This window comes from Oreochromis niloticus, linkage group LG14 (assembly GCF_001858045.2).
Source record: "Oreochromis niloticus isolate F11D_XX linkage group LG14, O_niloticus_UMD_NMBU, whole genome shotgun sequence".
NCBI classification, from domain to species: Eukaryota; Metazoa; Chordata; class Actinopteri; order Cichliformes; family Cichlidae; genus Oreochromis; species Oreochromis niloticus.
Window position 1 is genome coordinate 29,892,646 of NC_031979.2, and position 21,886 is coordinate 29,914,531.

The window sequence follows — 21,886 nt, forward strand, 5'->3', positions numbered from 1 at the left end:
TTCCGGACTACCCGACCTCCTGAGGACCCGGCCGCGATGCAGCCCATGAATTTGGACACAGCTAGGGTCTGCAGCCTTAAAGTACGCAGTAGTGGTGTGCGATACTGCATATTTTGGTATCGATCCGATACCAAGTAAATACGGGCCAGTATCGCCGATACCAATACCGATACCGATACTTTTCAATAAATAAGGTGGATGCCTCATTGAATTGCTAAATCGCAATTAATTTTCATGACCTTAAGTGTTTTTTGTGATTTTTCCTTTTGTATTATTAATTACTTAAAATCCAGGACATAATTAGGAGAAATAATTAATTTATAATTAAATAAAAAATGCTTTATTATTGTGGCAGCCGTGGTCTGCGATGCTGCTGCAGGTGAGATGGACTCACCTTCATTGCATCTACAATCATGCCTCACTGGTTTAAAACCTGTGCGCTGATTGTGCTGTTGTTGTTTTTGGTGTTGATGTGTATAGCTGGCAGCAGGAGGGCTGCAGCCGTTTAATGTAGGCTACTGTTACAGCAACCGTGTGATCACTGTAAGGGTGGACAGCGCGCGGCTCGGGGTGAGCCGGAGGCTGGCGCGCCAGCGGGACCTGCCAAGCTGGAGATGGAGGTCGAGGTGCGCGGGGGTCCTGCCTGAGGGCGGCATGCTGTCCGCTTCGGCCGTCTGCCCAGCTGCCTCTGAGCCCTGGCTCACTTCCACTCCTGCTCCGCCGCCTCTGCTTGCCATATGGGTGGCCATCAGGCCAGCTCCCGGGCTTCCACTGGAGGCGCGGGGGTATGTGGCAGGGTGTGTTCTGCGATGCCGCTGCAGGTTTGGTGGTGGTGATGTGTACGGCTGCCAGCGTGAGAGCTGCAGCCGTTGAATGTACTATTACAGCAACCGTGGGATTATTGTAAGAATAAATGATGCGCGAAGCATGAAAATACCATCGGGTCTGCCGTGGTGGCGATCTTTTTTTCTTTTTTTTTCCTTCTAAATCTTAAGTGCACGCAAACCAGTAAACAAATTAAAACAAATACTGTTGATAAACTATAATACAAAAATGACAATTAAAATTCTCAACAACAAAAACAATATATATTATTAATATGTAAACAACTTAACAACCCCCAAAGTGTCTAAGTCATGTGACGTGTCAGCGCAACACCGAAACATAAGAAGGGGGGGGGAGCAAAGTGTGCCTGCTCTCTGCTGTCACAGGAGCGGCAAGTCCAGCAACCTAGCTGTTTCATTTTTGCCGAAAGCACAGCGTAGCAAGCAAGCAGAACTCAAAGTAAAGAATCGATCTAACCAGGCTAGTATCGATCCGATACCGATCCCGACTTGGGATTGATACTATCGATATTTGGATCGATCCGCCCACCACTAGTACGCAGCCTTAACGGTCCTCAAGGGCTGCGTACTCAAAGACTGCTAAGGCCGGAAGTGCGAGGCTTGTAGGCTTGTGAAATGGGACGGTCTAGCCTCCGTTGCGCTGCCCAGGTTGCCTAGCAACCATGATACTAACAGCTGGAAACGTTTCATACAGCTTTGTTTGACAGAAATGAAGGAGAACATATTTTGTTTCTACATGAGCTTTGTGTGATTTGATAAGTATCTGAGGCAGAGACCACAGGACTGTAAAACATGATTGTTGGGCTTCATTTCTGTACTGAACAGTCATTTTAAGATTAGCTAGTAAATAACAATTACCTACTGTTGTTCATGAGACTAAAGTCATCTCACTTTGGTAATGTAAATATAATAACTATAATATTGGCCATATTATATTAATCATTATTAGTTATTACAGCAGTGAATTTGAACTCCGTGTCAAATACTGAGCTTCAGTAAAGATTCAAGTTGCATTTATTTATATTTCCTATCACCTTAAATCTTCACTCAAAGACAAGTATCTCTGACAGTGCATCTATAGATGTATTATATATAAGAGACAAATATTGTTCTTTTAATGTGTTGGCATTACTAAATTTGGCTCAATGCTTACATATATGTGTAAAAAGAAAATGTACGAGCTGTGATAACTGTTTCTGATAGAATGAAGATCAGACTGATATATGAAATATTCCTTTATTGGGTGAGAAAATCAGACCATGTCATAACTGCTTTAAGTCATACAGAATAGATATCAGAGCCTTAAACAGGCTGACTTCTGCTAAATGGGTCAAACTGGGCAGAAAGTGTACAAACACATAACATCCTTATAAAATATGATGTAACACTATAGATCAAGTTACCTCAGAATATATAAACCATATAAACAATTACAGCAATATGATGCAACAAACACAGCAGTACTACTAATCCAAAATACTCAAAGCTTCATAGAACTGAAACAAACATTTATTTTTAGGTCCATTCTGCTGCTGATACATACTTTAGGTTTCTGAATATGAAACTTGTTGCTGCCTTTCATAGTGTTTAACTTGAAGGCCCTGAGTACTTTCTCCCACACTGAAAACACTGGAATGATAACATTATTTGAACATTACCTAATAAGACTGATTCAGGACAGACAATTAGTTATTTTAAACTTTTCTAGCAGTCCTTCACAAACAGGGAACAGTCTGTCTATTCTCTCCATCTGTCAGCTGCTGCTGGCTCTTCCTCCTCCTCTTCCTCACACACTGCTGAGTTTGTCCTGGTGGATCATCAGGGGTGCAAAGCCTCACAGATGATGTGCAGCAGTGGGTCCCTCAGTCTGTCCTCACTCTGGACACTTGCAGTTGTCACACATGGAAATCAAATGCGTGATAAGCTGCAGGATTCAAACACAAGTGTAACTTATAAATACATGTTCATACTTTTATTACACAATCAGAGAAAAAGAAAAAGAGAGAGAGTGCAGGACAGACAGACAGGTGACAGTCTCAGGTGTATACACTGCTACAAAACAGCACAAGAGAAGGAGGATTTAGTGTTTGTGTTATTACGAGTGCTAAACAAGAAGAGTTCCCAGATGGTACAGTGGACACATGCGTGACTCCTGTGATTAGAGCATCTTTCTTTCAGCTTAACGAGTGAACCGTCAACTCGTTCAAACACACGTTAAAGTCCGTTTGGCTCGACACCACCGAACAGAGGCAGCAATATAACATAGCTAACATTAACAGTGCAGTGAATCCTGCTTGTGCCGTGATATTCAGGACTGCAAACCGAGCAGCATCACTGACTTTCAGCCTGTTGTGTTTGTGGATATATGACTGACTTTAATTATCCACAAAATCATCAGATTCTCTGTAAGATTAAGGTCAACTATCGAACGGCGTATATTTTAAAGTAAAGGCTTTAAAACAAAGTAAACGCTGAAAGTACAAACATCGCTAATGTCACATAACTTTGCCGGCATGTGGCTCGTGGCTCGTGGCTCGTCTAATTTTAATTATGGAATTATCATTACTATTTTAAAAGTCTCAAACGTAAAATTTGAGACTTATAAAATCAGTTATAGGGCTTTGGAGTTGACGTCAGGCCGCAATGCATTGTGGGACCGTGGTACCAATTTAGCAGGTCACGAATCAAAACAAACACACTGTGTTGGAAGGAAGATTGCTACGAACCATACTTAAAAGCAGCTCATAAGAAAAAGGACTTTATAGAGTCAGATTGCGTCCGGATGCAAAGACATGGTACTTGCAAAAATAGCGTGCATTGGAAATGTGGACCCGTATGAAATAACAAATAAAACCCTGAAGACCAACCGCTATTGACTTAGCCTGATATATTTTCGTACCTTGTCTGTGGAGTCAGCGCATACATGGCGAACCAATTTCACAATTATAAATCTACAGTACAAATAAAATGTTCACGTTTCTCCAATGTTGTCTTCCCAACATTTTCACTAACATCTACACAGGATGGCCAGGAAGGGTTCGCGATGTCTTATCGGGCGCTTCTCCGGCGCTGATCATTGCCGTCTGTCTTGTATCAGTGACATAAAAGACGGATTTAATGTGACATGACCAAACAGCAGTCGCTTTCTAAAACATCAGATATGTATCTGATTCAGTACCACATACGAAAGTGACCCAGATCAGATTTGAAAATATTGAATTTGTGCCGTTCACACTGTCATACCACGATCGGATATGGGTGGCATAGGGTCAAAACAGTCGGATTTGATGCGGTTTCGCCTGCAGTGTGAACGTAGCCAAAGACTAAGTGAACCAGCATTGCAGACCTGGGTCATTGTAAGCATCACAGGGAAGGTTGAAGCCGCCTACTGTGCCTGTATGGCCAGAGTTGCGGACACCTGCACCCATGTCACTCCTCTTCTGTTTAAAGTAGAAGCAACAGTGCAGATCCGTGGCACAAGGACTGTTACAGATGAACCTGCATACTGGGTTTTGCTGGGTAATATGACCAAGATACAGCCAGAGGTTGGCCATAAGATAGATGCCCAAAAAAAGGCTCTCAATCAAAACATAAACAGACCATCCGTAGTGACAGGTAAAAGAAGCCGTCCTCAAGAAAGAAAAATTCCACCTGCTACTGTGGAGGAGTTGTCTCAGCTGATGGAAAATATTTCTCCAAGCATAGTTCTGTTCTGAATAACCCATAATGTTGTATTTAGGGGGTCTACATTTATGCCTGAAGTGCATCTATCCATCCATCCATCCATCTTCATCCGCTTTATCCGAGGCCGGGTCGCGGGGGCAGCAGCCTAAGCAGAAAAGCCCACACCTCCCTCTCCCCAGCCACCTCCTCCAGTTTATCCGGGGGAACACCAAGGCATTCCCAGGCCAGCCGAGAGATATAATCTCTCCAGCGTGTCCTGGGTCTGCCCCGGGGCCTCCTCCCGGTGGGATATGCTCGGAACACCTCACCCAGGAGGCGCCCAGGAGGCATCCTTGTCAGATGCCCGAACCACCTCAACTGGCTCCTTTCAATGTGGAGGAGCAGCGGCTCTACTCTGAGCCCCTCCCGGATGGCCGAACTTTTTGCCATGTAAATAATTTGCATTTACTGAATATGTACTTACTAAGTAACACTGTTCAAAAGTTGAATAAATTTTTTTTAAAATTAAAACCACTTTGTAGGACATCACATCAGTTACAATTTAGAATCCATGTTGTTTATAGTTTACAAATGACAAAATGTTCACATAAAATCATGACAGCATTTAAATAATATCACCCACTACTAGCATTCTGTAATTTACTGTCTCTTTTGAAAACTTATCACGACATATACAGTAAAAGACTTAAGGTCAGAAATCTTTAGAGGTCTGGTCATTGAAAAGCTGTTGTTTAGGGTCTGTTAAAAAATGTATTGTGTAGTTGCATCATTATGAAATGGAGAAATTCAAGCACATAAAAGCTTGTTAGCATTGTTGGAGTTTTGGCTAGGTGAGCTTACAGACTCTTTAAAATCTGTCGGAATTTTGCACAGACAGACAGTTTTCAACTCATATAACCATTTAACTTAACAACTCTATGAAGATATATGTCAAAGTTAGTATGACTTTAAATGTATCATAAACAGCGCTGATGTGAAGAAAATCTTCCAAACGAGTATAACTACAACTCCCAGAATGCACCGGATGAGGGAGCGAGCAAGGTGTGCTGCTCTAGCCAGCTTACCCATGGGGGCAGTGACAGTGGGAGAGTTTACATGTGATGAGTTTTTTCAAGCGTGCAAAAAAACAATAATATCACGGCTTGTTTTTGATAAAAATCTAATTCTGTAGTAAAGAGACACGGCAGAGATTCGGGATGAAGGGTTGTATGAGTTTGTAGCCATCTGCTGAGCAGCGAAACAGCAATACTGACACGTATGCTGCACTGACGGTATTTGCAGTCCAGTTACATTTGTAAGAGAAGCTGCAGGTGATATAACACGTTTTCAGTGAGTCACTTTCATGTTGCCTGAAAACAGAACAGACGAAAGAGCGCACTTCCATTGTCTGGAGTCTGGTGACTCCGTGTCTATGTTTTGTCATTATTAATATTCTTTGATTTAATTAGTTTCCTGGATACTGGTTATGTTTGCAGTGTTTATGTGTTCTCTGTGCATCCCTTGTGTTCTTGGTTAGGGATGGGTATCGTTTAGGTTTTATCTGATACCGGTGCCAAACCGGTACTTTTGAAACGGTGCCGGTGCTTAAACGGTGCTCAAACCGGTGCTTAAAGAATGGAGAACACAAAATTGGTCCAAAAACCTCTCATGTTCAGCTGTTTTTTGGAAAAAGATAACAATGTTAGCCTTTTCTGCAGCTATAGGGCATATATGGTCTCACTCTTGGCTGGAAGCAGTGCTTAAACAATGGAAAAAACACAAACTTTGTCCAAAAACCTCTCATGTTTAACTGTTTTCCACTTTTTCTTTGTTCATTTTAGCCTTTTTGGCCAGGGTGAAGGGAGTATCTGCCATCAAACAAGAAGACAGCCGCATGTAACTACGACGGTATTCTGTCCCTCCTGTTATTTCTAAGGTATGCTTTTATAAGTTTGTTATATAGCAGGTCATTATCATCCGTTCTGTAATTAATTGTAGTAACATGTCAGAAAAATATGTTTATTCCTGATCTTGTCTGGTCAAAGCCTGCCATCTAGTGGGTTTACAGGGTAGCGCCATGTTTGAGCGCAAGCAGTGATTTTTCTCCCAGCGCTCGACAGGGAAGGTCCATTTCTCTGTGTCTCTGTAAATTCCTGCATCTGGCGCTCTTGAAAAGGCATAATCTGTAAGTGTGGCAAAACGATTGATTGTTCTTACTTATTAGTACCTTGTTGAGCAAAGTAATGAGTTTGTTGTGTGTTTAGTGAGTCTGTTACATTACTAGCATAAGCTAGCTGTTAGCCCTTTGTTTAGCCTGCCAGCATGAAACATACCAGCATGTGATGTTAGCTGTATCTCTTGAAATGCTACGCGGGTGCAGTGTTGATACTGAGATTGTGTAGTGACTGTTTACATAAGTCAACAATATTTAATGTAATCGTTGTGTATTTGTATGGAGAGTGAATACGCTGTATTCTGTTTCTGTTATTACAGTTTTACAAATGAAAAATATGGATCAGTAAAGCTCTGAAGAATGCCACACGGTTTCCTGAGTGTTTACTGAAGCCAGTTAATGTTTAGCTCTCTGCATAAGCTGGATAGGGACATTCGGCTGAGGGCAGAAGAGTAAAAAGATTGTCCACGCATCAAGTGCACTGCCAGGATCCTGAGACACTCCACTCCAGCAACAGCAACCATGTCCAACCACGGAGACACCTCGCAGCTTTCACAGCTGGAAGTCAGGTCGGAATGCAGATCAGCAGCTTCACGCCGGTCAAACAGCTCAGCAGCAAGCCTTGCTGCAGCACGAGCATGAGCTGAAGCCGAAGCTGCTCGAGCAAGAGCAGAATACGCCAAACGCCAAATAGACATGGAGGTCGAAAAGGCCCGGATGGAGGCAGCGCTAAATGCTCTGAAGCAGGAGGGAGAAGCAGAAGCAGCACTTGCAGCCGCAAGGGTCCTAGAGGCTGCAGTTCTGGACCAGGCAGAGTCTGTGAAGCCACCAGACGTTCCTGTGGCTGTCAGTCGCACTCAAGAGTATGTAGATACCCACTTCCACAGCAACACTAAAATGGAAGGTGAGTCAAAACACAGTAGAGAGCAAAACTGTGACTTAGACGATGCCCACACTACAGGGCCGGACATATCAGCAGCAGCTGCGCGCGGGTACCCCCCCAGTTCTCCACCCATTTGGCAGCCCAAACTTCCACCTCCCCATTGGTCTAACCATGTTGGAGTGGCCACAGCACAACAACAAGCAGATGTATCAGACCTCGCTGCCCTCCTCTCACGTCGTGACCTACTGACATCAGGACTGACAGTGTTTGATAACAAGCCAGAGACTTATCTAGCATGGAGATCTATGTTTCACAACGCCACTGAAGATTTAAACCTAAAGTGCAGTGAAGAACTTGATCTGCTCACCAAATGGCTCAGTGGGGAGTCTCTCCAGCATGCTTTGAGAATCAGGGCTGTCCATGTTAACAATCCAGATTCAGGTCTTCAGCGTTTATGGCAAAGACTAGACAGGATTTATGGCTCGTCAGAAGTTATTGAAGCTTCCCTGTTCAAACGACTAGAGAGCTTTCCCAGAGTTACTCCGAGAGACAATCACCTTCTTCAGGAACTTGCAGATCTCCTCCTGGAACTTGAAGCAGCAAAAAACGAAGGATATCTGCCAGGCCTCAGCTTTCTCGACACTCCAAGAGGCATAAACCCAATTGTGGAAAAACTCCCACACACCCTGCAAGAGTCATGGATCAAACAGGGGTCCAAGTATAAGAAAGAACACAGAGTGCACTATCCGCCTTTCTCCTACTTTGTGCAGTTCGTGAATAGCAATGCTGAAATGAAAACTGACCCCAGCTTCATTCTACAAAATTACAGCACTGGACACATGAAGATAGAAAGGCCACTGGTGAGACAATCACATTTTAGAGCCCCGCTAACAGCAAACAAAACACAGGTTGGCACACCCAGCAACAAATCTAACACCCACTCTCTTGATCCCGACAAACAGTGTCCAGTACACATGAAGCCCCATTCACTTGCAAAATGTAGAGGGTTTAGGATGAAAACACTGGATGAGCGGAAAAGTCTGCTCAAAGGGCTCTCGATCTGTTACAAGTGTCTCTCATCAACAGAACACAGGGCCAAAGACTGTAAAGCCGACATTCGTTGTCTGGAGTGCAATAGCGGTACCCACATCTCCGCCATGCATGCCGGGCCACCCCCTTGGACGAGTGGGAGCTCTGATTCTACACCAGAGGCACACGGCGGGGAGCCAGACATCCCGAGCTCCACAGTGACCACATCTAACTGCACCGAGGTATGTGGACAGGGACAACAAGGACGGTCTTGTTCTAAAATTTGCATGGTGAAAGTATATCACAGCACAGCCCCTCAAATGAAAAGGAAAATGTATGCAATTTTAGACGACCAAAGTAATGTGTCACTGGCTCGTTCTCCCTTTTTTGACATGTTTAATGTACATGGTGAAGCCTTTCCATACACTATGAAAACATGTTCTGGCACAACGAACAGAACAGGCCGTAGAGCTCACGGCTTTGTCATTGAGGGTGTTGACGGGAAAGTGTCTATACCACTACCAACACTGACAGAGTGTAATCAGATCCCTGATAACAGGAGTGAGATACCCACCCCAGAAGCTGCAGCTGCTCATCATCACCTAGCTCACATAGCTGCACAAATACCCCCTCTTGATCCAGAGGCAGATATTCTCCTCCTCTTAGGCCGTGATGTAATTCAGGCCCACAAGGTTCGAAGCCAGGCAAATGGGCCCAATGAAGCACCTTACGCCCAAAAGCTTGATCTTGGATGGGTAATTGTTGGGGATGTTTGTCTCTCGGGAGCTCACAGACCCACAGTGAACTCCTACAAGACCAACATACTGGATAATGGCCGCCCCAGTTTTCTCTCTCCCTGTGGCAGCAGAATCTACACAAAGATGAAGATCACAGGAGAATACCCCCTTTTTGAGAGCACACAGGTCAAAGATGAACTGGGCAAACACATCTTTCAACAAACTACTGATGATGACAAAATGGCACTCTCTGCAGAAGATAAGTCGTTTCTGAACATTATGCATAAAGAGTTTGCTAAAGATGATGCAAATAACTGGGTCGCCCCCCTGCCCTTTCGTCATCCCCGACGTCGCTTACCCAACAACAGAGAGCAGGCTCTCTCCCGTCTCATGTCCCTACGGAAGACATTAAAGAGAAAGACGGAGATGAAAGATCATTATGTGGAGTTTATGAAAAGGATCTTCGACAAAGGTCATGCAGAAAGGGCTCCTCCTGTCAAACCCCACCAAGAATGCTGGTATCTCCCGCACTTTGGTGTTTACCACCCCCAAAAGCCAGCAAAAATCAGAATAGTCTTCGATTCAAGCGCCCAGTTCGAAAATGTGTCCCTGAATCAAGTGCTGTGTAAGGGCCCGGATCTCAATAACAGCCTTGTGGGTGTGCTTCTCAGATTCCGAGGTGACCCACATGCTGTGATGGCCGACGTGGAGCAGATGTTTCACAATTTCATGGTCAGAGAGGACCATCGTGATTATCTGCGTTTTCTGTGGTTCCGCGATCACGACCTGGATGGAGAAGTGGACGAGTTTCACATGACAGTCCATGCTTTTGGAAACTGCCCGTCCCCCTCAGTTGCCATCTATGGACTCAAGAAAACTGCTGTGGAAGGAGAGAAAGAATATGGCAGTGATGTAAGGGAATTTATTGAGCGCCATTTTTATGTAGATGATGGGCTAAAGTCATTTCCCTCTGAGACCCAGGCGATTGACGTCCTTCACAGAACACAAAGGATGCTGGCCCAGTCTAACATCCGCCTTCACAAGATCTCATCCAACAGCCCTGTAGTCGTCAGTGCCTTCCCAAGTGAAGATCTAGCCACAGGTCCGCAGGAACTCCAACGTGGACAACATGCCCCACTCATGCAACGCAGCCTTGGCTTAGGCTGGGACCTGTCGACAGACCAACTGTCATTTCAAGTTGAAATCAGTGACAGGCCTTTCACCAAACGTGGTGTATTGTCAGTCATCAACAGTTTGTATGACCCACTTGGCTTCGCTGTGCCAGTCAGCATCGAAGGCCGCTCCATTCTGAGAGAGATTTCTATGGACATTAGCGAATGGGATGCACCACTGCCGAGGGAGAAACAGGACAAGTGGCAACAATGGAAAGATTCCCTAAAGCACTTACAACAGCTCAAGATCTCCCACATGTATACATCCATCTCACTATCTGAATCTCAGAGAAAAGAAATGCATGTTTTTTGTGATGCATCCACAAAAGCTGTTGGAGCCGTTGCTTACCTGAAACTCACAGCAGGCAATGGGCTCAGTGAAGTTGGGTTTCTGCTCGGAAAGGCCAGGCTGGCTCCTAAACCAGACATCACAATTCCAAGACTGGAACTTTGTGCTGCTGTGCTGGCTGTAGAAGTGGCGGAAATGGTCCAGCAGGAGCTTGACACTACTATCGATGAGGTGAACTTCTACACCGACTCGAAGGTGGTCCTTGGATATATTTTCAATGAAAAAAGACGCTTTTATGTGTATGTGCATAACCGTGTGGAGCGCATTAGGCGTTCTACCCAGACCCACCAATGGCATTACGTACCCACACAGCTAAACCCAGCTGACCATGCTACACGAGCACTGCCCGCTGAGCATCTGTCTCACTCTACATGGCTTAGCGGACCTGCCTTCCTTACGAATTCAGGCCAACGACAAATACAAAAGGAACCTTTTGACCTTGTTTGCCCTGAAAACGACACCGAGCTGCGCCCAGATATCGTATCCTGTGCCACCTTTCTGTCAAAAAAAGAGCTCGGGACCACAAGGTTCGAGAGATTCTCAAATTGGACTCGTCTGCTGAAAACTATTGCCAGACTGCTGCACATTGCCAAGTCCTTTAAAGGTGAAACAGAGAGCGCATGTCGTGGTTGGCATAAGTGCAACAACTATGCTACAGAAGAACAGCTTCAGCAGGCCAAGGTTACTATCATTCGTGCAGTTCAAAAGGACGTGTATGCAGATGACATCAAGCGCATGGAGCAGAGTGAGTCCATTCGCACACAAAGTCCACTTAGCAAGCTGAGCCCTTTCATGGACACTGATGCAGTTCTTAGGGTCGGCGGCCGGATGGCAAGAGCTCAACTGTCAACAGATGAGACACACCCCATGCTCATTCCCAGTAAACACCACATAACCCAGCTTATAATCAGACACTTTCACGCACAAGTATGTCATCAGGGCAGACACTTCACCGAAGGTGCAATCAGAGCTGCAGGTTTTTGGATTGTGGGTGGGAAAAGAGCCATCAGTAGTGTTATCTTCAACTGTGTCATATGCCGCAGATTAAGAGGCAAGCAACAAGAGCAGATCATGTCAGATCTACCAGAAGACAGAATGTGTACAGACCCCCCTTTCACGTGTGTGGGCCTAGATGTCTTTGGTCCATGGCCTGTTACAGTCAGAAAGACACGAGGAGGTCAAGCAGAGGCCAAGAGATGGGCAGTGATCTTTACGTGTATGAGCACTCGTGCCATACATATCGAAGTGATAGAAGCAATGGACACTTCATCTTTCATTAATGCTCTGCGCCGTTTCTTTGCCATGCGAGGTGCTGTTAAACTACTCAGATCCGACTGCGGCACAAACTTTGTGAGTGCTTGTAGAGAACTCCAAATCGACAAGAAGGGTTGTCTTAATGACAAAATCAACTCGTATCTTGGAGACAGAAGCTGTGAGTGGCAATTTAACCCTCCACATGCATCGCACATGGCTGGATCTTGGGAACGCATGATTGGCGTCAGTCGGCGGATCCTTGACGTAATGCTGCTGCAGCACGGAAATGCAAAGCTCACCCATGAGGTGTTAGTGACATTCATGGCAGAGGTCACTGCAATAGTCAACTCAAGGCCACTTACTACAGTTTCTGCTGACTCAGAGCATCCTGAGATTCTCACTCCTGCCATGCTACTCACACAGAAGGTCGGTGTGCCCCCAGTTCCACCAGGTCAGTTCCACGATCAGGACCTGTTTAGAGCGCAATGGAGACGTGTACAGTATCTGGCCAACGTCTTCTGGGGACGATGGAGGAGAGAGTACCTCAGCGGACTACAGGGTCGTCGCAAGTGGAGGGCACCAAAGCCCAATCTTCAAATTGGAGATGTGGTTCTGCTCAAAGAGGGACAAGAAAACAGGATTGACTGGCCACTAGGGCTAGTCACAAAAACCTTCCCCAGTCAAGATGGCAGAGTAAGGAAGATCGAAGTCAAGATCATCCGCAATGGCGAATGTAGAGTGTACCTGAGACCCATCAGTGAAGTCGTCTTACTGGTACCTAAGAGCTAAGTCTGAAAGACTCTTAATATCCTTTGTAATAGTGGGATTCAGCTTTAGTTGGTGTGACGTCCTGCAGACGTCAGGCGGGGAGTATTCTGTCCCTCCTGTTATTTCTAAGGTATGCTTTTATAAGTTTGTTATATAGCAGGTCATTATCATCCGTTCTGTAATTAATTGTAGTAACATGTCAGAAAAATATGTTTATTCCTGATCTTGTCTGGTCAAAGCCTGCCATCTAGTGGGTTTACAGGGTAGCGCCATGTTTGAGCGCAAGCAGTGATTTTTCTCCCAGCGCTCGACAGGGAAGGTCCATTTCTCTGTGTCTCTGTAAATTCCTGCATCTGGCGCTCTTGAAAAGGCATAATCTGTAAGTGTGGCAAAACGATTGATTGTTCTTACTTATTAGTACCTTGTTGAGCAAAGTAATGAGTTTGTTGTGTGTTTAGTGAGTCTGTTACATTACTAGCATAAGCTAGCTGTTAGCCCTTTGTTTAGCCTGCCAGCATGAAACATACCAGCATGTGATGTTAGCTGTATCTCTTGAAATGCTACGCGGGTGCAGTGTTGATACTGAGATTGTGTAGTGACTGTTTACATAAGTCAACAATATTTAATGTAATCGTTGTGTATTTGTATGGAGAGTGAATACGCTGTATTCTGTTTCTGTTATTACAGTTTTACAAATGAAAAATATGGATCAGTAAAGCTCTGAAGAATGCCACACGGTTTCCTGAGTGTTTACTGAAGCCAGTTAATGTTTAGCTCTCTGCATAAGCTGGATAGGGACATTCGGCTGAGGGCAGAAGAGACGGTGTTTGCTAGTTCACCTTACATGCATAATATAATAACGTGGTTAGCGTACTCAACGTAAATTATACACGAACAACATGAAGCTACTCACGCAGAGAAGAACGGCTGCTGCTACCATCATCATCCGTCATCATTTCTGCTACGCTGACAGGGCTAGGGGCCAGGACTCTCCTCTTCGGGTTTTTGGGGGATGTTGCTAACTCTGGGTCCGATAACAGGCACCACACCCGCAGTAGATGTGCACGGTGTGAGGTCTTGCAGCAAGCTATCAAACACGCGCATTTCTCGGCTTTTAAAAAAAAAACGCTATGCGTCGCCAGGTGTTTCATCAGATTTGAGGTGTTACCTCCTTTGACAGTATCACAGTATCAGATTAAAGCACTTGTTGCAGGCTGTTGAGTTTGCATCTTTTGCTGTGAAGTACAGCCAGACTTTTGACTGCTTCGCCTTGGGCATTTTTAATCTGTAGCTCTGCTCTAAAAGAACGTCCGTACCTGGCCCCGCCTACTATCCTCGGAAACATAAATTGATTGGCTAGAATTGGCTCAGGAAAAAAAAAAGCACCGAAATAAAGCACCGAAATGTGCGCTGCTTTTCAGTCTGGTTACTACCGTTTATGTCAGAACCGATGCCATCATGGCACCGGACACCGGTACCCATCCCTATTCTTGGTTCTATGTTCATGTTTCCTGTTTTACTTTGGAGAGTCTTGCGCCCTGTGCTTCAGTGTAATCTGTTCTTCTTCCTACCTGTCTCCTCTCATCTGATTAGTGTCAGCTGTGTCTCCCTCCTGTGTGCCATTTCCTCGTTTCCCTCTGTGTGTATATATAGTGTGTGTTCACCTCTATGGAGGACCACAAGAGCCACGCGCATCGAAATAAAAATTTCTGTGCTTTAATAATGAATTGTAGAATAAATTCTGCAATTGTAAATTCATTTTTGAATTCCAATTTAATAAACTGCATTTCAAAATCCTTTTTCCAATTGCATTTCAAAATCCTTTTTCCAATTGCACTTTAATAAACTGCATTTTAAAATCCTTTTTTCAGTTGCAATTTAATAAACTGCAGTTCAAAATCCTTTTTCCACTTGCAATTTAATAAACTGCAGTTCAAAATCCTTTTTCCACCTGCAATTTAATAAACTGCAGTTCAAAATCCTTTTTTCCACTTGCAATTTAATAAACTGCAGTTCAAAATCCTTTTTCCACCTGCAATTTAATAAACTGCAGTTCAAAATCCTTTTTCCACTTGCAATTTAATAAACTGCAGTTCAAAATCCTTTTTCCACCTGCAATTTAATAAACTGCAGTTCAAAATCCTTTTTCCACTTGCAATTTAATAAACTGCAGTTCAAAATCCTTTTTCCACTTGCAATTTAATAAACTGCAGGTCAAAATCCATTTCCCTTTCCTGTTCGCTCCGGGATTAGCTGCTGGATTAGCTCCTGGATTAGCTCTTCGATTAACAACTTGCTGGAGGCTATTCAAATTAGCCACACCGTGGGATGTAAGGAGCTCTCTGATTGGTTGGTCAGACACAGGCTGTCTGCCAGCCTGGATTTTTCTAGCTCATAGCTTCGCCCTGCTACGAAGCGTGTGTGCTTGTACAAAGGCCGTTCAGCCTCGGGATTTACACTCGGCTCGACACGGATACGTGAAGAATGAAGGGACCCTGCAGCGAAACGGAGAGCCAACCTCTGACTGAGTGCCTGTCTACACAGTCTGACCACCTGTTGAAGGTAAGGTGCTAACGTGGCTAACGCTAGCATCACGGCACGTAGCCCTGTTATTTTAAGATCATCTTAGCTAATGAAAGTTTTACGTCGCAGCTGTACCAGCTCGCTACGTGTTTTGTAAGCTGCTGTGCTCTTCACAAATAAAGCTGGAAGCAGCTCAGACTGTTAGAACCAGCACTGAGGCCTGTTACATTTATACAGTGTTAAAGCAATGGCTGCAACCCACAGCCTTTAAAATAGCGATTACAATGCTGACAGTAAACTCGTCAGTCCAGATGTTACCACATTACTCTATGGTACTTAGAGTTAAAAACAACTGAGACAGGCTGATTAAAATAACAGCTGTCAGTTCTCCCATTCCTTATATCAAGACTGGAGATCACACTACTGATTTCAGTTCATTTAATATGTGAGTGCACAGATTCATTCTCAACTGGACATAAATGATGATCAAAGGTTGTATATATGATGAATTCATCAAATCCCAGCCTCTAACACAGTGCGCTGAATCTTAGCTTTGAATGTCCAGTATATTCTAATCAGTGCAATGTAAGCATTCACCGAACCTATAGTATCTACACCTGTGTGGCAAATGTGTGGTAAAGATACAGATAATGAATGAAGAAAAAAAAAAAAAAAATGAAATTTAATTATTAATACAATATACATCATGAAAAATGAAAGCTGAAATTGATTCAGTTTAGTACTTTTCTCTGTATGCTCTGTGATTATAAAGGCCTTAAATTCTGTGACATATACTGTAAATAATTTTCACAGAGGTCTTAAAGTACTTAAATCACTGCTGATAGTCTGGTTGTTTACATTTTCACATGTTTTTGTGTCTGTAGGGCTGTTTGATGACGATTTGGACTCCTCTGGGAGATGAGGACACACCCACATCTGTTCCATACTGCAGCCATGGATGGTGTTACAGCTCTGAGTCAGCTTTGGGCCATCAGATGCACACACTGGAAAACCAGCACCTGGACTTCATGCAGGAGAGACTGCCTCAGTGATGTAGGTTCATAAGCGAGTTCAAACATTTCTGGCCTCTTATCACTTAGATTTTGAATGCATTTAAAGCAGGAACTGCACACTAGGGGTGGGTTTTAATAATCGATTCATCGATTAAAATCGATTCTGGCTTGGATAACGTGAAATCGATTCATTAAAATCCTGAGTCGATTTTTTTAATATAAATTTATTTTGCCCGAAACGCCAGAATCTCGAGTGAAACCTCACAAAATTTCAACAACCACCAAACAGCTAAGACAGTAAATGAGAGCAGGTACACGGATTCTGCACAAGGACGTAAACACACAGCGCGGACCCGCGGATCAGAATCAGTGAGATGTCGCCTTTCTCACCCGACGGGCGCTGCAGCTTTAAGCGTCTGCGCGCGTTCCCACGGACGGCAATCACTTTCTGGCACAACAACTGCACGGACACGGTCGGTGCTGAAAGCCGACAGCTCCCTGATTCTGATATTTCGGCGGGTAGCACTTTGTGTTCACGCCCTTTTTGCGCTGATTCTAAAGCTGTTAGTTTTATCTCTCTCCAAACAATATTGACCGAAGCAGCAGCAAAAGAAGATCCAAACTACGCTTCACGTAAACATCGTCATGAATTCCCTCTGACTTTTACTGTTTTGCTTCACCCACGATAAAATCACACGTCATGCACAGCTCTCTCTCTCTCTGTGTACTGTTTTCTGCATTATTCGCATTAACAGTAACTCTACTGTTGTTTACAGCGCTGTCGGCCGCTGTTTTTTTTTTTTGTTTTGTTTTTTCATTTTACATTCTTCCGAAAAGAAAACAGAATTTCTGCCGTTCAATACTGAACAAATTTAAACTTTTTAAAATTATGCAAAATGCAAAACGCTCAGCCGTGTCTCTAATAAAACCACTGTAACGTCAGAGGTAACGTTCATATGTTGATTAATGGTTTTCTTTCGTTTTTGATGTACTGCAGAATATTTTTATAAAATCCCAGGCCAGGAAAACCACCTTCATGTTTTTATGTTTTATCTTCAGCTACTTTGACACAAAAGCATCTGCTGTGACGCTCACACCTTTGATAAAGTCTTGCGTGTGTCAGCTTCCTTTTTATAGATACAAAAATATGTCAATGTACTGATCTGAATTATATTTCTGAATTATATTTCTGACTGTCAAAATTTCCCAGATTCAAATCGAATTTAATCGAATCGTGGATCGAATCGATTCGGGACCTTGTGAATCGGAATTGAATCGATTCTAGAAATCAGTGACGATACCCAGCCCTACTGCACACCTAGCTGTCAAAAGTTTGGCAGCATGAGTACTGTAAAGTTTTGTAGGGTCCTTGTTAAAAATTCCACAAGCACCACACCACATTTGTCATATACAGTTCCATTTTGTACAGGACATTTTGAAATTATATATATATATTCTAGTTATCCACTTGTCAGTAATTTTTGAGTAAATGGATGTCACTGATAAATCAGTGGTGATTCACCTGCAAATGTTTTTAACAAACTTTGTTTTTTGTAGAATTCATCAGCAGCTGTGAGGAGATGCATTTGAATATCTTCTGGTTCCACTTTTCCTTATCTGGAAGCTGAGGATGGCTGATTCCTGACAAGGACACACACCTCAGTGCTTATCATGGGTGTTACATCCTCTGTGCAGCAATTCCAGAGAAAACGAGAGAGCAACGACCACTCATTAAGACCAGACAGAAATCTGTCCCTTTCTGGCAGCTGTGGAAACTTCCAATAAGAAAGTTTGCATTCTTAGAACAATGCTGGATCATGTGTGATGTGTCATCATATGAGGATATTACATTTTGACTTAATTCTGCTCAATTAAGTGTTTTGATCGTTGATCCAGTATGGCAGCTTTGTGTTGTGCTGCAAGTTAAAACCCACTGTCCTCATGAGCACAGCATCTAACAACTCTCCTTAAAAAAAGTCGATTGACTTTAACTGGACACAATGGTTTCCAGTGGGAGATACATTCATCAGTCATCCGTGACACTGGAGAAGTCACCTGGATGAGTGATAAAACAATTTTCCATGGAAAATCCAGAGGAACTAAACTTTGTTGTTGTTTCTTTGGGCTCAATTTTGCCTGAGGCTGAAATTGAGCCCAAAATGTTTTCTTCTTTCAGAAGAAAACATTTTGCCAATAATCAGATAAAAAGATTGTTGAACCAGGTGGTATTCTCTGGACTTTAAGACCAAAACTGAACTCAGTGAATTGACATTAGACTGGAATTCATAAGATGAATAGAAATACTGCTGAAGCTGAATGATATACATATGTGTGTGTGTGTGTGTGTGTGTGTGTGTGTGTGTGATCTTTGTTTTCTCCAATTCACCAGGTCTGTAAAGTTCAGTATGACTGTGGTACATGATACAAAAGAATAAATAAGAAGAATAACAACTTTATGTGAATAACTTTACTCTTCTTAAAAATAACTCATAAAACAAGTAAAAGTACAAATGTGTACAAGTTAGAGACTTCCTCAGTAAGTTTACACTCTTTTGGAGTGATTTTAATTGTGTGTTAAAAGAAGAAAGAGATTAGAGGTAAAGTAGAGGATGCAGAGTCCATCACTGAGGCCGTCTCTCCTGCATGAAGTCCAGGTGCTGGTTTTCCAGTGTGTGCGTCTGATGGCCCAAAGCTGACTCAGAGCTGTAACACCATCCATGGCTGCAGTATGGAACAGATGTGGGTGTGTCCTCATCTCCCAGAGGAGTCCAAATCGTCATCAAACAGCCCTACAGACACAAAAACATGTGAAAATGTAAACAACCAGACTATCAGCAGTGATTTAAGTACTTTAAGACCTCTGTGAAAATTATTTACAGTATATGTCACAGAATTTAAGGCCTTTATAATCACAGAGCATACAGAGAAAAGTACTAAACTGAATCAATTTCAGCTTTCATTTTTCATGATGTATATTGTATTAATAATTAAATTTCATTATCTGTATCTTTACCACACATTTGCCACACAGGTGTAGATACTATAGGTTCGGTGAATGCTTACATTGCACTGATTAGAATATACTGGACATTCAAAGCTAAGATTCAGCGCACTGTGTTAGAGGCTGGGATTTGATGAATTCATCATATATACAACCTTTGATCATCATTTATGTCCAGTTGAGAATGAATCTGTGCACTCACATATTAAATGAACTGAAATCAGTAGTGTGATCTCCAGTCTTGATATAAGGAATGGGAGAACTGACAGCTGTTATTTTAATCAGCCTGTCTCAGTTGTTTTTAACTCTAAGTACCATAGAGTAATGTGGTAACATCTGGACTGACGAGTTTACTGTCAGCATTGTAATCGCTATTTTAAAGGCTGTGGGTTGCAGCCATTGCTTTAACACTGTATAAAGTAACAGGCCTCAGTGCTGGTTCTAACAGTCTGAGCTGCTTCCAGCTTTATTTGTGAAGAGCACAGCAGCTTACAAAACACGTAGCGAGCTGGTACAGCTGCGACGTAAAACTTTCATTAGCTAAGATGATCTTAAAATAACAGGGCTACGTGCCGTGATGCTAGCGTTAGCCACGTTAGCACCTTACCTTCAACAGGTGGTCAGACTGTGTAGACAAGCACTCAGTCAGAGGTTGGCTCTCCGTTTCGCTGCAGGGTCCCTTCATTCTTCACATATCCGTGTCGAGCCGAGTGTAAATCCCGAGGCTGAACGGCCTTTGTACAAGCACACACGCTTCGTAGCAGGGCGAAGCTATGAGCTAGAAAAATCCAGGCTGGCAGACAGCCTGTGTCTGACCAACCAATCAGAGAGCTCCTTACATCCCACGGTGTGGCTAATTTGAATAGCCTCCAGCAAGTTGTTAATCGAAGAGCTAATCCAGGAGCTAATCCAGCAGCTAATCCCGGAGTGAACAGGAAAGGGAAATGGATTTTGAACTGCAGTTTATTAAATTGCAAGTGGAAAAAGGATTTTGAACTGCAGTTTATTAAATTGCAGGTGGAAAAAGGATTTTGACCTGCAGTTTATTAAATTGCAAGTGGAAAAAGGATTTTGACCTGCAGTTTATTAAATTGCAAGTGGAAAAAGGATTTTGAACTGCAGTTTATTAAATTGCAAGTGGAAAAAGGATTTTGAACTGCAGTTTATTAAATTGCAGGTGGAAAAAGGATTTTGAACTGCAGTTTATTAAATTGCAGGTGGAAAAAGGATTTTGAACTGCAGTTTATTAAAGTGCAACTGAAAAAAGGATTTTAAAATGCAGTTTATTAAAGTGCAATTGGAAAAAGGATTTTGAAATGCAATTGGAAAAAGGATTTTGAAATGCAGTTTATTAAATTGGAATTCAAAAATGAATTTACAATTGCATAATTTATTCTACAATTCATTATTAAAGCACAGAGATTTTTATTTCGATGCGCGTGGCTCTTGTGGTCCTCCATACACCTCTGTCTTGTTTGGGCCTCTTAAATCAGACTGAGTATTTAAAATGTCTGCAATTCTTGATTGTGGTATCTTTTATTGTAGTTTCAACACTGATTAATCAGTTGTCATAAATGAAGCAAACCTTTCAGTTATCCATGCTAATAAGTAATAATAATAGTAAGGCTTGTGATTTGTTTTGCTGTCATCAGGTTAGGTTAGGTTAGATATGGGCTGGGCTGGGTGTTCAGTTCTCACCTGTTCCTGTTCAGGGACAGGCATTAAGCCTCTCGGGGGAGAACAGTACAGCATTCAGCGATTATGACAGGTCCCTCATCAACACTGTGTCTCACAACCAATGCCATTTTTTCCCTTAAGCCTAAAGCTTAACCATATTATTTTTTATTAAACTGGAAGAAATGTGTTTTCTTATAAATCATACACAAAGTGCCACATTTAAAAAAAAGGTTTTATTACCATTTTGACACTTGAAGTACATTTATTTCCAGAAATAACTTTTGATACGTAGGTAAATTTAATATCAGTTACTTGTATTCAAGTGCTATTTATTGAAATTACATTTTAATAAAGCCATGCTGTTTGGGTACTCTGTAGGAACCTGAGAAAGGACAGAGAGATTATACTCTGAGAGACTTGGTAAACAATGCATGCATGGCTGTTCAATTCAGTTCAGTGTTGCTGTTTGTCTACTTGTAAAAAGATGAGTTCACAGAATTATAAATGACTCTGACTCTAACTCCAGCTCCATTTTGAGTGCCATCATCTAGCCATCTTGGTACCTGGTGGATGTCACAGGCTCTGCCTCTGAGTAATTGTCTAGCCATTGTCAGTGTGTGTAAGACTGCCACTCTGTGTGCTTTAGTGCAGACAGAGCTTCGGGACCCTGTTGTCCTTATTTCTGATCTATTTCTGTTGGTATGTAGCTCACAATGCATTGTCTAAACACACAGTTGCTTTGCTCTTTCAAACAGCACATTAATCAGAACTGAAGCTGCAGGTTGTCTCTTCACACCTG

The 21,886-nt window shown here is 42.9% G+C and overlaps 1 long non-coding RNA gene across 2 annotated transcripts in view; it reads left to right on the plus strand.

The window, feature by feature from the left end:
- Positions 1-13,153: 13,153 nt before the first annotated feature.
- Positions 13,154-21,886, plus strand: part of LOC109205014 (uncharacterized) — a 9,688-nt gene continuing 955 nt past the window's right edge. For both annotated transcript variants that reach the window (XR_003213742.1, XR_003213741.1), the window contains exon 1: positions 13,154-13,252. This is a non-coding gene — a long non-coding RNA (uncharacterized LOC109205014). The remainder of the gene's footprint in view (positions 13,253-21,886) is intronic.